Consider the following 12,729-nt stretch of genomic DNA (forward strand, 5'->3'; position numbering starts at 1 on the left):
AAGTGAAGTTTGTTTTCTATGTCTATGAGTCTGTTTCAGTTTTGTAAATAAGTTCATTTGTACTGTTTTTTAGATCCCACATATGTAGTATCATATGGTATTTGTCTTTCTCTTTCTGACTTACTTCACTTAGTAAGCTATTCTCCAGGTCCATCCTTGTTGCTGCAAATGGCATTATCCCACTCTTTTTATGACTAATATTCCATTAATTATTATACATATCTTCTTTGTCCATTCACCTCTTGATGGGCACTTAGCTTGCTTCCATGTCTTGGCTATTGTAAATAGTACTGCTCTGCACACTGGGATGCATGTGTCTTTTCAAATTAGAGCTTTCGTCTTTTCTGGATATATGCCCAGGAGGGGGATTGCTGGATATATGGAAACTCTATTTTTAGTTTTCTTAAGGAATCTCTATAGTTTTCCATAGTAACTGCACTGATTTACAATCCTACTAACGTTTAGGTTTGTACCTACCTTTTTCCACATCCTCTCCATCATTTATTATTTGTAGACTTTCTAATGATGGCCATTCTGACCAGTATGAGGTGGCACCTCATTGTGGTTTTGTTTTGCATTTCTCTAATAGCGATATTGAGCATCTTTTCATGTGCTTATTGGCCATCTGTTTGTCTTCTTTGGAGAAAAGTCTGTTCAGGTCTTCTGTAGCCCGGGCACAAGGTTGACAAAGGCAGAAAAGGTAAAAGGGAAGGAATTGTTGTGATTCCAGCTCCCTGAGGAGACCTCGGTTACAGGGTCGCCTGCCTCGTCTTGTAACTTGGTGTGTCATTGGTGATTGTGCCTGATCTACGTGTTCCTACAAAGCAGACCAGCACCCCGTGGTCTAAGCCAGCCAGTGGGTGGTATTTTGTTATAGCTGCCCCAGCTGACTAGAACAGTCAGTTCTCCCAGATGGTAGACTAACCCCAGGCTGTCTGGAAACCTTCCCAGTGCTGTCGGGTGAGTGTGTGTTACAGTCGACCAGGCACGGTCCACGGCGAAGCCAGGAGTGGAACAGGGACCAAGACACGGGGGAGTCACCCTCTGGGGGGAGCATCCAGAAAACCCATGTTGGGTAGTGTGTGCACTGAGACCCCAGGAAGGGTGAGGTTTGGAGCTAAGATGATCACAGAAAGACTCTGTGTATTATTCATCTACTGCTCTGTAACAAATGACCCCAAATGTTACGGCTTAACAAAGAGAAGAAGGGTGGTTGCCAAGGGCTGGGTGTAGATAAACAAGGTGCATGAATTCTAGAACTCTGGTATACAGCCAGCTCAGGGCCTACAGTTGGTCGTCCTGTACTGTGCACTTACATGTTTCTTAATGTTGGTCCCTGCTGGTCCAGTGGTTAAGAAGCCACCTTGCAATGCAGGGGACGCAGGTTCCATCCCTGGCCTGGGATCTAAGATTCCACGCCCAGCTTCTGCTGCCCACGGACCTCCACCATCTGTCTGCCTTCTGTCTGGCCTTCTTCCCACTTCTGCTCCCCCTCTACCCGGCTGACTCTCTTCTCCATCTCCTGTTCTCCTTCCCCAGGAGTAATAATAGCTGCTGGCACTGGCGGCACGCCTCCCCTGTTCCAGACAGCGCGCTAGGCTCCAGGAAGCAGCTTCTGATTTAGCGCCAGCCCACAAGCCCCCAAGGCGGATGCTATCATTAGTCTTCTTCTACAGACAGGCACCCACAGCTCGCAGGCAGGGAGGAAGCGGCCCACATCAACCGCGTCAACAAAGAGAATCTAGCTGGAGAGTTAGGGCTGAGCCTCGGGCCCAGGTCACAGTGTAGACCCCCACCTAGAGGCCGTGGCCAGGCTGGGTGATGTGCAAAGCAAGGGCTGTAGGTAAGGTAGGATTTGAATCCTCCTTAAAATCTGTGAAGCTGGCACTATCATTCCCTTTTCTATCAAGGAAGCAAAGGCCTCCAGAAGTTGATCCACTCAAGGGCCAGGATGGGGAAGTCGAAGGTGTTTGAAAGAAGCCATAAAGGGCAGTTAGAGACTTCCCTGGGGGTCCAGCGGCTAAGACTCCCTATTCCCAAAGCAGGGGGTCCTGGGTTGATCCCTGGTCAGGGAACTAGATGCCACACACCACAACTAAGTGTTCAGATGCTGCAACTAGCGATCCTGAGTGCCGCAACAAAGACCGGGTGCCACCAAAACAAGATAAATAAAGGAGCAGCTAGACGGGAAAGCTTGCTGTGGAGACAGTGCCAGCAGGGATTGGAGACAGATCATGGAAATGTCAGGGGGAGCAGGAGAGCCTGGCTGGAGAGGATAGGTGGGGCCCAGATCACGAGGGTTGCCTAAGTAGGTGCACTGGGGAGTTTTAAAGAGGGCATGGCAGGGTGCCGTGTGAGCCATCCGATCAGCTCTGTTTTGTGGAAAGATCCTGAGGCTGCTGTGGTCGCTAGGAGACCACAGCGTCCCAAATGAGGGGGACCAATAGATGGACCTGTGGAAAAGCCAGGGGTCAGGACTCTCAGGACTCTGGGTCACAGAAGCCTGTCTTTTATGGTGCAGGTGGAGGGCGGGGGCACACCTGGCTGTCAGCTTCCAGGCACGGTGCAGGGTGGTGCCTTTGGCTGTGCTGTGCAGGGCCCTCAGCAGGTAGTTGATCGGAAGGGGCTTCTAGCATCTCCAGTGGTGCTTAGGGTCCTTCATCCTCTCGCTATGGAACCTCATCTCTATTCTCGTGATTATTTGCGCCAATCAGATTCCATGTAGACGTGGGGGGAACAGTCAGGTAGCAGACGCAGAGCTTATAAGGCGACCAGACCTTTCAAAGAACGAGAACTGGGGCTTCTCAAATGGTCCCTGGCTGGGACTTCCTGGGGACTTCCAAGATGGTCCAGCGGTTAAGACTCCACGGTCCCACTGCAGGGGGCGTGGCTTCCATCCCTGGTCAGGGAACTAAGATCCTGCATGCCCTGTGGACAGAAACAAACAAAAACACAACTACCCCCACCCAAAACCAAATACACTTCCAGGGTAAACAAAAGGAAAAAAGAACCAGGCCTGACCTCTTAGCAGGGGTGACCTTCCTCCCAGGTGACTAGGGCCTACCATACTTGGGGGCTTTTTGCAAATCTTTTGCTTTCTTTTAAAATAAGAAGAAAAAATATATAATCTAGCTGGAGTTTCAGTCATCTTTATGCCAACAGTGTTGTAAAATGTATTTTTTTTTCTTCCTTTTTCCATGGGGGATAGAACCTATGAAGGCAAAATTGTGTGGGGCTGATGAAAGTCACAATGGGCGATTTTGGCTTATTTCTTGGGCCTTATCATGCTAGGGTCTGTCTCTTCAATCTGAAGGACCGTTATCAATCCCTCTTTTGTTACCATGATCCAGGAAGGGGAGGTGGAGAGGGAAAAAGGGAAGAGACCAAAAAAAAAAAAAAAAAACCCAGTGGAACCAAAGAGGTATTTGCAGACCCATGTTCATAGCAGCATTAGTCATCTTCACCCAAAGGTAGAAGCGTGATTATCTGCACCAATCAGATTCCATGTAGACTGTGGGGGGGACGGTCAGGTAGCAGGCGCAGAGCTTATAAGGCGACCAGACAGCAGGTGAACGGATAAACACAGTGTGGTCCATCCATATGATGGAACATCACTCAGCTTTCAAAAGGAATGAAGTTCTGATACATGCTACAGCATGGATGACTCTGAAAACACTTGTTAAATAAGCTTACAGTTTCTGAAATGCAGGACACTCTACAAGCAGTAAAACATGCCCCTCTCAGCATTTTGGTGGGTTTAAAACACAGACCTGGTGGCTTCGCCACCCACCTATTTAAAATACAACATCAACAAATAGTTGATTTGAAAGTGCATGTGCACACAGGCAGCTCAAGAGAGGAAAGCCGGGTGGCATGGAAAGCAGAGAGAAGGGGAGTTTTCATTCAATCATCTTTGGACATTGCATGCTTTGAATGGTGAACATTACCTGTTAAGAATAAACAGAGGCTTCCAAAGAAGACATACAGATGGGCAATGGTCACGTGAAAAGATGCTCATGTACTCAGTCATGTCTGACTCTATGACACCATGAACCCGCGAGGCTCTTCTGTTCATGGGGTTTTTCAGGTGAGAATACTGGAGTGGGGTGCCGTTTCCTTCTCCATGGTATCTTCCTGACCCAGAGATTGAACCTGCGTCTCCTGTGTCTCTTACATTGCAGGTGTATTCTTTATTCGCTGAGCCTATTTTATTCTCCCTTATTGTAGTTTTATTTTGTCTTACTCTGCTTTATTTGCCATGTTGTGTGGCTTGTGGGATCTTAGTTTCCCCACCAGGGATGAAACCCATGCCCTTGGCAGTGAAAACAGAGTCCTAACCACCGAACAGCTAGGAATTCCCAGAAAATTCTCCAGTTTACACTGAACAATTCAGTGGATTTTCCTACATTCACAAGGTTGCGGCAACTACCACCTCCATCTAGTTCCAAAACATTTTCTTCACCCCAAGAGGAAGCCCTATGCCCAGTGAGCAGCAGGTCTCATTCCCACCCCCCAACCAGGCCTCTGGTAATGACTGACCTACTTTCCGTGGACCTGCCTATTCCAGACATTTATCAATGGATTCACACACTATGTGGCCTTTTGTGTCTGGCTTCTTTCCCTGAGCATCATGTTTTCTGGGTTCATCCACATTGTCTCAGGTGTGTCAGGGATTTGTTCCCTTTGACAGCTGAATGCTGGGAAGGACTAAGGCAAAAAGAGAAGGAGGGTGGCAGAGATGCGATGGTTTGATTGCACCATCAACTCAATGGACATGAACGCGCGCAAACTCCAGGAGATAGTGGAGGACAGAGGAGCCTGGTGTGCTGCAGTCCATGGGGTTGCAAAGAGCCAGACACGACTGAGCAACTGAAGAACAACAATATTTCATCATATGGATGGACTATATTGTGTTTTTTGCTTGTGTGTGGATGGTCCTGCAGTGTTTGACCTGGTGAATATGTGTGGATTGAATATAAGAATGCTTGGAAGGATATTGAGATAAGCAAGCTGTGGGCACAGAGGCATCAGTGGCCCAGGTCCTACTACCCCCTGCCTCAGGGCCAGGAGTCCAGTGGGGACCCCTAACTCAGCTGTGGGAGCATGGGTAAGGGGGGATTTGGGGTAAGTGATGGTGGGAGGGGAGCAAACTTTGTCCTGGCTCAGAGGTGGGGCTGACATGCTCCCTTTTCCATGTGCCCACAGCAGGGAAGGCCCTCCTTGGGGTCCTTGGGTTGGGACCCAAAAAAGGGCAAGTCATCTGCCTGCAACACCCAGACCTTGTCAGGAGGGAAACCAGAATTCTGCCCTTAGGAGCTGGTCACCACCCAGCTTGCTTTTCATTGTACCGATTATGTCTGCCAGCAAGGGCGTGCTGTGAGTTTTCATAGACAGATCTGGACTGTATTCATCCAGGTGATGAGAACACCAGCCGTGAGCAGGTTTCTCCCCACCTGGCTGCACTGGGAGGTCTGCTGGCTGCAGGTGGTGCAGGATGTAGACAGCCCACGGGGCAACATCTGATCCATAGGGTAGCACCTGCTGTTTCATGCCTTGTGGCTGCCATCTTGAAATTCTTTTTTTTTTTTTAATAACTTTATTTATTTTTGGCTGTGCTAGGACTCGTTGCTACATGCAGGCCTTCTCTAGTTGCGGTGAGTGGGGCTACTCTCTAGTTGCCATGTGCTGGCTTCTCGTTGCTGTGGCTTCTCTTGTTATGCAGCATGGGCTCTAGGGCGTGTGGGTTTCAGTAGTTGCTGCACTCGGGCTCAATAGTTGTGGTGTGTGGGCTTAGTTGTCCAGCAGCATGTGGGCTCTTAGTTTCTGGACCAGGGATCGAACCCGTGTCCCCTGCATTCGCAGACAGATCCTACCATCTAGACCACCAGGGAAGTACACTAACTCCCCCTTTTCTTAACGATTTTTGTGTGTGTGAGTGGACCATTTTTAGTCTTTACTGAATTTTCTATATTGTGTCTGTTTTTTTTTTTTTCATTTATTTTTCAGTTTTTTTGGCCACGAGACATGTGGAATCTTAGCTCCCCGATCAGGGATCATTCCTGTACCCCATGCATTGGAAGGCAAAGTCTTAACCACTGAACCACCAGGGAAGTCCTGTCGTCTTGAAATTCCTAATAGACTTTTAAAAAACTTTGTTTTTAAGTGTGGTAAAATATACATAACCTAAAACTCATTTAAAAGAGTGCACAGCTCAGCAGCATTGAGTACATTCACACTGTCCTGCAACCATCCACACCACCCATCGCCCGGACTTTTTCATCTTCAGTTGAAACTCTGTCCACACTAAACACTGGCTCCCCATCCCCTCTCCCAGCCCCTGGCCCCCACATTCCACTTTGTCTCCATGGACTTGACTTCTCCAGGGCTCTCACGTAAATGGAATCTTACCACATTCGCCCTTTTGTGCCTGGTTTATTTCACTTACCATGGTTCATCTGTGTTGTAGCATGTGTGAGGATTTCCTTCCTTTTAAAGGATGAATAATGTTCCATTTTACAGATACACTACATTTTGTGTATCTGAAATTCTGAATAATTTTAAAAGATGGGGCTCTGCATTTTCATGCTGCACTAGGCCCCCAAATTACATAGCTCATATCCAGCAGGAGGAGTCCTTCCAGCTTACTCAGTCCCCTCTTCCATGGAAGTCCCAGAAGGAAACTCAGCAGGGGCGGTTGACTAACCACCCTCAACCCCCTACCCTGCACTGCTTTGGGGAAGAACTCAGAAAAGACCCAGTGACACATTTAAAAATATATATGTTTATTTTTTCGGCTGTGTTGGGTCTTAGTTGTGGCACTCCGCATCTTTAGTTGCAGCATCTGAACTCTTAGTTGAGGCACGTGGGATTTAGTTCCCTGACCAGGGATTGAACACAGGCCCCCTGCATTGGGAGCATGGAGTCTTAGCCACTGGACCACCAGGGCAGATTTGAAAGGCCTTTCATGGGTTGAATTGTGGCCCCCCAAAAGGTATGTTGAAATCCTAACCCCCAGGAGCTCAGAATGTGACCTTCTTTGGAGGCAGGGTCTTTGGAGACGATCAAGTTAATATGTGGTCATCATCGTGGACCCTGATCCAGGACTTGTGTCCTTATAAAAAGCAGAGGTTTGGACACAGAGTCAGATGTGCACAGAGGGGAAATGATGTGAAGAGATACAGCGAGACAGGCATACGAGTGGAGGGTTGCACCCCTTCCTCCCAGAGGCACACACAGAGCATGCAGGGAGAACCCAGGCCCCTGTGAATCGGCCTGCCTATGGACGCTCGGGGATGGCTGCGCTCGGTCTCCCCCTTCCCCGTCGGCTTCCTCCATTGTCACCCTGGACGTGCTGCCCACACCTTCCTGTCTGATGCCTGGCTTCTTTTTCCACCCTCCCCTCCCCAACCCCACCCCGTCCACCCCTGCCCTGCCACAGGCACAGCTTACAGGATCTTAGTTCCCTGGAATCAAACCCGAAGGCCCAGGCAGTGAAAATGCTGAGTCCTAAACACTGGACCACCTGGCAATTCCCTGATGCCTTGATGCCTGGATTATTTATTTATTTGGCTTTGTAGCTCAGCTGGTAAAGAATCTGCCTGTAATGCAGGAGACCCAGGTTCAATTTCTGTGTGGGAAAGATCCCCTGGAGAAGGAAACAGCAACCCACTCCAATATTCTTGCCTAGGGAATCCCATGGACAGAGGAGCCTGGTGGGCTACATAGTCCACAGGGTCGCAAGAGTCGGACGCGACTTGATGACTAAACCACACACACCAGGTCTTAGCTGCGGCGTGTGGAATCCAGTTCCCTGACTAGGGACTGGACTCAAGCCCGCTGCACGGAAGCACGGAGTCTTAATCACGGGACTGCCAGGTAATTCCCTGATGTCTGGCTTTTTAAGGCTCTAATCTGCACTGGGCATGGGGCAGGGTACTCAAAGCGGCTGCAAAGGAAGAAATCCAGGAAGTGGGTGCTTTACACACATCACATCTTAAACTGTAAACGTTTGCAGGTTGCATCTTCATGTGGCCAAAAGGGTTTGAAAATAATACATTTTAATGTTCTTCTTTGGTCATGAAAGCAGATGAGAGGAATGTTTTCAGATTTTAAGAAATTAGAAAAAAAAAAAAAGAAAAAAGTCCAAGGCTTTTGAAAAAGCGTATTTAAGGTTTATACTGTGGTTTTTCTGTGGGTCTGGGGCCCTGATACCTCCAGGTCAGTTGCCCTCCTTCCATCTCTGCAAAGGACTTTGAAACCTGTCTTGGACACATCCCTTTCTTTTTAAAAAATATTTATTTAGCTGCACTGGGTCTGACTTTATGGACATGGAGGAAAGAGAAAGCTCACATGTATTTATTTGTAAACCAGAACTGGTTTTAGTTTTGGAGTCCCTGGAGTCCTTCCTGAGGGGCCCGGTGGTCCTGGAGCTCCACCACTGCAGACTGCTTCTGGGGACTTGCTCTGCCCCGTCTCTCGGTGCTCCCAAGGGTTGGCTGCCTGGTGTGGGTTGGGCAGGGGGTGTTTCACATGGCTGACCCACCAGAGTTTGCCATGAGGCTTCACTTGCCAGAGAGAGGCAGGAGTTCATCTATGTGCCACCAGACCACCTCCCCTGCCCTGTGCCCACCCCCACCTCCTGTCTAGGGTGCCTCCAACAGGAAAGGACCCTCCAGTGGTCTGCCTTGAGCCCTGGCCCCTCTCCCTGACACCCACCCTGAGGCTCTTTGAGCTGAGTTTCTTCTAGGACTCAACCAAATCCTTCAACTTTTTAAAAATTGATTAATTTTGGCTGTGCAGCATGTGGGATTTTGGTTCCCCAACCAGGAGTGGAATCCATGCCCCCTGCCTTGTAAGCACGGAATCTTAACCACTGGACCACGAGGGAAGTCCCCAAATCTTTCAACTTTGAGAAAACCAATGGGACAGAAGCTGGTCCTTGGAACAAAGGCCAAGGTGAATTTTGAGGTTCCAGAGTCTACAGGAAGGCCAAAGTTAACCAGAAAGCTCCTAAACAGAAAGGGTGTCGGGCCATGGACCCATGCCCACACAGGACCCCACACTCAGAGAGCCCCACTGTGCTCGGTTTAATGTTCTGAGGTCAATGACTTGAAGTTCTTGGTACTTTTCTGAATCAGAGGCTCTGCAAATTCTGTCCCGTTTGGTGGACGTTAGACGCCCTCGGGGTCTCAGAGGGACACTGTTCCTGGAGGTCCAGGTGCGGAGGGGCTGGCTGTGTGCTCACGATGCGGGAATTCCCTCCCTCAACTGTCTGGGGTGACTTAAAAGATCCCCAGGAGAGCTGGGGGTTGGGTCCAGGCCCTGGCCTGTGCCCATGGGTACCTGAGCCCCCTCCTACCCCTGTGTGGTTACACAGGCAGAATGTCCCTCCGAGCGGGAGGCCTTGTGTCCCCTCAGCATCCCCAACTTCCCATCCCGGCTGAACCCCAAGACGGACAATTCAGATGCACTGAGGTAATGGGTGGTCTAAACCCAGGATGCTCTGTTATCAAACTGGTGGGGGAAAAAGGTCACCAGCACTGAATGGTGTCTGTTTTCCCAATCGGCTGAGCTTCAGGGGATCACCTTTAAAGAAGTATGGGAACAATACCAACAACTTCCTCACGGTTCCGTGAAGGACTCTGAGGTGAACAGCACGCCAACAGCTAATAGGTAGCATGTCCACCACCACCTCCTACCTCCCTGAGGTCCCCCCTCGCCCCAGCACTCAGCACCACCTACACACAGGATGGTGGAGGTCTTTGGTCTGTTCTTTTGGAGCCCTGGGTAGGGAAAGCAAGGCGTTCATTGGGGAGACGTGCTCCGGGGCCGGCTTGAATTCTGCTGCGGGACTTGTGTGTGGTGTCCCAGAGCTCAGGGCTTGCAGCTCCACACCACCCCTACCTGTCCTGCTCTGAGTGGGCTCCAGGCTGGGGGCAGAGGGCAAGGGGCCAGTGTCGCTGCCCCAGTGCCTCCTATTCTGCAGTGAAAAACACCCTCATGGCACAACTTGGTCCTTCCTATCACTTGACTCCAGGACACTAGTCTCCAGTGATAGACTCCGATCACTAGGTTCTCTAGGACAACACTGTTGTCTATGGTTTTCTCTCCTCTTCTGAAAATCCTTTCCAAATGAGCTAGGAAAGCACGGAGGTGAAACAAACAAGAGACACAGAGACGAAAGGATGCAGACACTAGGCCCTCAGAGCCTTAACCTTGAACGGAACCATGAAGACAGCCCCCAGCCACCAGCCCTGGGCAGGAGTCCACTTCGATCTTGGTCCCAGCCTCTCAGCTCTGAATTCTGGGGTCAGGGGAGGCCGTCCCAGGCACAACGTGAAGCTGGGGGCAGAGGAGCTTTGTTACAGCACACCCCCACTTATGGTGCCTCTCTGGCTTCTAAGTGGGTGTCAGAACTGCCAAAGCAGAGTCTGCCTTTCCCCTCACTCCTTTGGCTGCACCTCTAGGCACGTGGGATCCTAAGTTCCCACACCAGGGATCAAACCCGTGGCCCCTGCAGTGGACTTGCAGCATCCTAACCCCTGACCAGCAGAGCGTGAGGAAAGTCCTCAAATCTGCTTTATAAGACCCCCTGGGGAAGGGGATGCACACCGAGGTCTGCAATTGGCCAGGAAAGGCTGACACCCAGACCCCTCCTCTTCAGGGCACAGTGATGCCTCAGGAGCTGCTGGAGGCCCCAGGACATCCCTGGTGGCTAGTGTCACCTCCAGCCAGAGCCCGGCCCCCTTCCCTGGTGGTTGCCGACCCTGCCCCTACCAGGGAGGGACACAGGTTGGGTGTTCCGAGGGAGCTCGATGTAGGACCATAAGACACACACAAACACACTCACAACAGGAAACCCAGTGACTTCAGAAGAGGCCCCGTAAATGCCTGTTGGAGAGGTACGTGAGGCTTTTAGCTGAGCCCACTGGGTGTGGGGGGAGCCAGGGGTGGGGGTGCTCTCTGCCCACCCCAGCCTTGCCCCTGGATTCAGAGCAGCCGTGGTGACTGCAGTACCTATTTGATTTGTTTTCCTTTCCACGAAGATCCTATGGACCCCATTTCACAGCTGGGGATGCTGAGGCTGGGGGAGAAGAGTCAAGGATTTGCCTACTGAGGACAGCGTGGAGTCAGGATGCGAACCTGAGACCCTGACCCTGAGACACCGTCCTGCCTCTGGGGGAGTCAGAACTCACCTGCCCTCCCCCGAGGGGATGTGTCAGAAGAGATTCAGAATGGCCAGAGGCTCAGATGGACAGCCAATACTCAGGGACAAGACAGGGGGCCCACAAACCTTTGAGCCTGGAGAACGGAGAGGTCTCTAGGTCTCCAAGGGGAGGGAGCTGACTCGCGTGTGTGTGTGGGGGGGTGTGTGTGGGGGGGTGGCATCTAGGCAGAGAGTGATGTGTGGCAGGGGAGCTGGGCACAGGATACATCCTAGAGTCATCCCTAGGGCTGGCTGTCCCAAGGGCTCCCTGCTTCCCCGAGCACAGAGCCTGGTGAGGGGCAGCCTCCTCTGAACTAGGAAGCAGGGAGTCACCGGCAGCCATCACTGGTGCTTCACTCGGCGATGGCTGCTTTACAAGGCACACACCGTCACCCCCACACCACCACATCTCCACGGTCCCACTTCATTTATTACCAAAATATCACAGAATTCCAGTCATAGTTAACATACAGAGATTAACACAAACCTGATACCTGCAGGAAGGACTATGTATTCGGACAATCGCGTTGTTTTGGAATCGTAAGGCCCCACACCGTGAGCACTCCGTACTCCAAAAATACACTCTGAGAGCTTTGGAAACTGAATTAAAATGTCTACACAGCTATGAACAATTGTTTAATAAAACTTTTTCATGTTTTCATTACATGTAAATATATCAATTTGGCATCTCTATAAAAACTCTGAAAATGGTGCAAAAGTTTCATTCTCTTTGAGAAAGCCATTGACAAAAAATATTCACACTTCACTAAAATTTTGAAAAATGGTCTTCTTTCAAAGCTTCTTTATTAATCTGAAGTCTTCTGGATTATCAAAATCTAAGTTTGCTTTTTCCTCCTAAAACACTAAAGAACATTTATTCACAAGGATAAAAAGGCAAACTGGGGGGATGGAAAACTGAGGAGGACTTTTTTTTCCCTGAAAATAAAGAAAAAGAAAGAAAGAAAAAAAAGAAAAGAAAAAAAAAAAAGCTAGTTACATAAGCAATCTCCAAAGAACACAATGGGATTCATTTTATTGTTGGCTTTTGGACAGCAGTGTCACACTTTATTGAAAACAAACCCATGTAAAAACAAAGTTAAAATGAAAAATGGTACCTGAAAAATAAATTACTTTATATAAAACAAACCAATAACTTAAAACATACTAATATACAAAAGGTCTACCCATCTACTGTACAACGTGGGAACCACTTGGGAAAGTGCCCCCCACCGGCCCAGAGCAAGTCACTATAAACGGAACGTTACACAGTAAAGACGTGGCCCCAACCAACGGACAAGCCTTCTCTCCTGGCAGAAGTGAGACACAGTCCTCCCGGGTCGCTGCAGACCACCGGTCAGCCTAACTTCAGTCCTCACGGGGACTTACGAGGAGTTAGTTATTTAACGACCAAGCAGAAAACTGAACTCTTGTCACCAAAAGGTTGTGGAAAAATACAATCGTTAAGAAGTCAGAGGCGAACTCAAAAGGCGTGGAAATGTGAACCCTGCTTGGGGGTCCTACGG

The sequence above is a fragment of the Capricornis sumatraensis genome, chromosome 9 (assembly GCF_032405125.1).
Source record: "Capricornis sumatraensis isolate serow.1 chromosome 9, serow.2, whole genome shotgun sequence".
Classification (NCBI taxonomy): domain Eukaryota; kingdom Metazoa; phylum Chordata; class Mammalia; order Artiodactyla; family Bovidae; genus Capricornis; species Capricornis sumatraensis.